The sequence below is a fragment of the Macrobrachium rosenbergii genome, chromosome 4 (genome assembly GCF_040412425.1).
Source record: "Macrobrachium rosenbergii isolate ZJJX-2024 chromosome 4, ASM4041242v1, whole genome shotgun sequence".
Classification (NCBI taxonomy): Eukaryota; Metazoa; Arthropoda; class Malacostraca; order Decapoda; family Palaemonidae; genus Macrobrachium; species Macrobrachium rosenbergii.
This window is the reverse complement of record NC_089744.1, coordinates 69,157,582-69,162,581: the sequence shown is the minus strand read 5'-3', so window position 1 is coordinate 69,162,581 and position 5,000 is coordinate 69,157,582. Positions and strand designations below refer to the sequence as shown.

Here is a 5,000-nt window from a genome sequence, read left to right as displayed (position 1 = left end):
ATATATATATATATATATATATATATATATATACACTGTATGTATATATATATATATATATATATATATATATATATATATATATATATATATATATATATATATATAAAATATGTATATATATGCTGTATATATATATATAAAATATGTATATGTATATATATATATATTATATATTACATATATATATATATATATATATTACTATATATATATATATATATATATATATATATATATATATATATATATATATATATATATATATATATATATTTATATATAAATAAACGTGGCACCTGAATAGGATAAAGATACTAGCATTATGTAAAACGAGTAGCACCCACTAATTGCAAACAAAAACGATATCGGAATTTCTTCTACTGAAATGTTACTCTGAATCCTGTCCAAACATGGTATCTCCAGCCGATGGTATGGCACATATCACTTTGGGAAAAAAATTACTTCCAGTAATTTTGCCCAAAGGGTAAAGATCCCAGGAGGCTGTAAGCTTCTAAGCAGAAGGGGAACATTCAAACAATGATACTGGCAAAGGGTTTGAGCATGAGGTCGCTAATACTGTCACCTCTGTAGATATCGGAACACTCATGAACAATAACACGTTATTAGTAGCATTACATGATGGGTTTGCTACAAGTAGATTGAGAGTAATAATAGTAATACCTGTTTATTGTGGATAAGTCACAAAAACCTCGTTGAAAACATCCACGAACACTGTGAATGAGATTAAATGTATACCTCCAAGAACATTAGCTCGAAAGTTTAAAAAATCAAAGCCAGTCGATGGAAGTTCTCAAATCTACTTACACATTGGTCATGTTTTATTAGACGTTGGTTAGATGTGAATTTTAATCGCGGCTACCTAATTTTAAGCAAGGTGACTGCTGGAAATGGTTTTGCATTCAAAGAAATTTGATAATGGAGGAATTGAGATAAATCTACAATCTTTGGAAAACCACAACACTTAAAGTCTTGCACATTCTGCAACAGGAAAACTATTGCTCAATTGATACGCATCAGGAGACAAGCCATTTAAAAGTACAACAAACCACATAAATACTCTGAGTTTACGAGAAAGTGTCCCAGACATTTTAAAAAATTGTAATGAAATAAAAAATCAATTAAAAAAAAATCAGAATCTTCGCCGAACTTAATATCGCGGCAGTTAAGAATGTTCTTAACGCCTCTTGAACAGGAGGCCAAATTGGTGAGCTGGAGCTTAGGATGAGAGATATAAGAACATTGAACACCAGCAGTACACTTCAGTGGCCCTGTGAAGCAGTTCACCGTCGCCCTCAGGGCTTGTTGATAGTTTCCCATTAGTATCATACAAGAGAAGGTTGGGGGTGGGCGGAGGGAAGTATGGATAGTAAAGTGCAAAGTCAAATGAAACTTGGTCAATTAAAGGTGATGTCATGTCCCGTCCTTTTGTTGTTTGCTTAAATTTTATTTTTTATCGCCAAATCTGTAAACTTCACTTGCCTCAAGAAGAATTTCAGGAAAGTTCTTATAGATCAACAATATGGCTTTTTATTATTTTCCTTTGAATAAAGCTAAATCAAATATTTATAAATTTTATTCCGATTTCTTGATGGAACAAGGGTCACCATTAACCCCCCCAAAATATATCTATATAGTACCGGTTTAATCTCGTGTATTCCATCCCAGTTGGTAGCAATTTAGCCTTTCAATAGTAGTAGTAGTAGCAACAGTAGGAAGCTAAATCTCCGAGGGAATGAATAAACCTGGAACACATATCTCGAAGCAGTAACTTCTTGGAACACATACGCAAAGCAAAACCACAAATGTATACTGCACGCGAGCACATAGTAAAAGGTACGAATACACAACCGCGTCACGAATAAAAAAAAAAAACTCATCTGCATGAATACTAGATATTGTATCAAACGAGAGAATATTAAACGAGTAAAAAAATGAATAAAAACCACAATGCCCGTGATGCTTCCTCCTGAATATGGATGGAATGCAAATATAGATTCCAATCACACGCTGCATAAAATCTACGGATATATTTCACAAGATTTCACTTACTTCATTCTACTCTGTTGCTTCCCCTACCTGAATCCGTAATTCGAGCTATGAATCTTTAATTGTGTATTGAAGTTTATACTTTTATTTTCAAATATAAGTGTTACTTTTATACTCTTACTTAAGACACGATGTCATCTGGAATAATTCTAGTTAATAACCAGCTATCTAATATTGTCTTTTAATTCACTTCTATTACCTGTTAGAATGATTCCACACTGAGGATGGAGTTTGTACAGTTAATATTCGTGCTAGTAGTCTTGTACTCTTCTGGAATCTGACTTTTAAATGACAGGCCCCAGAGTAACTCGTACGTAGAGCATTTCAATGTCGTTAAATTGAACGCGTAGAGAACGGTAACCACACATCCAACAAAGCACACACACAGACACACACACACACACACACACAAGCACCCAACATTTTGCTTATCATTTCAGAAGAGAAAGAGACAGTTCTAGTAATTTTTGTGGGTGACGTACGTCCAGGTGCTGACGATAGCCAAAAGGTACTAAGTAGGTGGAATACACCATCTGTGCATTTCTTACTGTTAGCCCTAAGTAATACATACTTTTGGGCTTGAAATTGAGAGTGACACCATGCGTTCATTAATAACCAGAACGGTTAAGAACAGGTTTATTGCCATTGCAGCATGATATTAGAGAGGGTAAAAATGTTACCAAAATCGTCAATATGCTAATGCCAATAATGTTTAACGCCAAAAGTAATTACTGTGAAAACAACAAAGATCATACATTTCATATTGAAAGCCCTACAGGAATGATTTAGGTACAATAAAAAATACATTTATATATTACGATGGCTGGCAGCGACTCAAACAAATTGATATCTATATCACAGACAATAACCCTTCATAAGAAATTGTTGTAAGTACTGTGACACGTAGAGATTGTAACAAATGATTTAAGGTTTTGTAAAAACACTAACTGCCGAAAGGATTCATATCGTATTGAAGGTCAACATATCTAATCAGTTTTTATTTATTTATTTATTTATTTATTTGTCAATTCAATGTTTCTTTTTTGATAAGCGATCTCTTCTTTCTATTTTCTTTATCATATGTTACTTCTTTCTAATAAACACCATATTCTTTGGAAGCCTGAATTTCAAGTCAATGACCCCTGTGGGCTTGTTCCATATCAACAGGGTTCCTCTTCTGAATAATAATAATAATAATAATAATAATAATAATAATAATAATAATAATAATAATAATAATAATAATAATAATAATAATAATGGTTTGACAGCACTACAAGAGTGGTGAGAGAGATCTTTCTCATTCACTTGCATTCAGAGTTGACTTTTCGCTCATAACAGACTCATGAAGTTTGCTGCAGGTCTCTGTAACCAATACTTTTTCCAAGTCAGGAGGGTCAGCCCGGAACACAACCACTCTTTAATCTCGTTCTGGGATGGCAGGAGAGTGTGCGTGGCCAGTGTATAGTGAAATGGTGTTCGGGGTGAAGACTGCAAAAGTACTGAATCAGACTGATCAAGAGACTAACGATGAAAAGGGTGAGTAACCTACGTCACTCCTGTGATCTCAATTTGACTGTGTATAATTATAAAAAATCGGTACTCATAATGCTTTCATGTAAAGACGCAACATTACTTAGTACTAGTTCATCTGAAAAAATACTGGAAAAATAATTACGTGGTAAAAAGTCCTTGAAAAACATTAATGCTCCAAAAAATGGGAATAACTGCATTCAAAAATTCTTAATGAGTTGAACAACTTGTAGCCCATCATTTTGACACAAAATTTTCTTTTTCGTAACCGTCTTATTCTCAGCCAATCTGTATTCTAACACATTCATCTCTCTCTCTCTCTCTCTCTCTCTCTCTCTCTCTCTCTCTCTCTCTCTCTCTCTCTCTCTCTCGTCTGCCCGAGGATCATTGTCTACTCATCTTCAAGATCTCCAGCATCTATATTCAGCTCTTACAAGCAAGTTCCCCCAAGGCCTCTCTTGCAATATTGTACCAAATATACACTGTTGCTCTGGGCTTTCTTTCTTTCTCCCTGTTTTTACTTTTACGGGGTCTGTTCTCCCTCAATATTGCTTCTGTTTACCTTTGCTATGTGTGCAGAAGGATATCATCATGCATTGCAAACAACGTTTTTTTTTAACGAACACGTCTGTGTATGAATTTTGTGTACACTAACGTACATGAACGTCTATTACATTTCTTACACACTTGTGTAATTACCGGTGATGATGTTACGAGAAAATTAAGTTTGGACGCATTTCTTTTTTTTTCCTTAAATTAATTTGCCTGTTTACTTAAACGAATATAAAACAGATAAGCAATGTTTTGTAAAGAAATATGTGTTACAGATTCCAACAGTAAATTTACTTCATAAGTCTTAAATATGGTCAAAATATGATATATAGATTTTTCCAAATCCATGATAAGACATGAGATATGTATAGATAACATTACATATCAATTATTATTTGAAATAAAATAAGTAAAGATGAAAAGTTTAAAATCTCACTTAAGTGATGCTTCTATGGAAGAACTGAACATTTTCTGTAGTTAATTGGCATCAGGAATTCAATTACAGAATCTTCATAATAGACAAAGAAGATGGCATAATTCACATTTATTACATTTTATTTAATCAGTCATAATTAATATCTTGCCTTTGAGGACTAATGTCATTTCGTTAAGCCTTAAAATATTTGAAGCTTCTCTCTTGTTACGTTCTTATCGTTTGTTAGGACGCTTGTCATAGATTCCGTTAGGCCAAGAGAGATTCAGTGAAAAGTACTCATTATTCACACCATAAATATGGCACTCATCAGACATATAATAATACCAATGATAAAAGACTAAAATAAAAAAATTGACATGAAAAATGCAAAGTTCATAATACAAACACAAAATCTAAATTCAATGACACG

At 33.1% G+C, this 5,000-nt stretch overlaps 1 protein-coding gene across 1 annotated transcript in view; it reads right to left on the bottom strand.

Moving 5' to 3' along the window:
- Positions 1–5,000, bottom strand: part of LOC136835600 (regulator of G-protein signaling 7-binding protein-like) — a 669,467-nt gene that overhangs the window by 635,197 nt on the left and 29,270 nt on the right.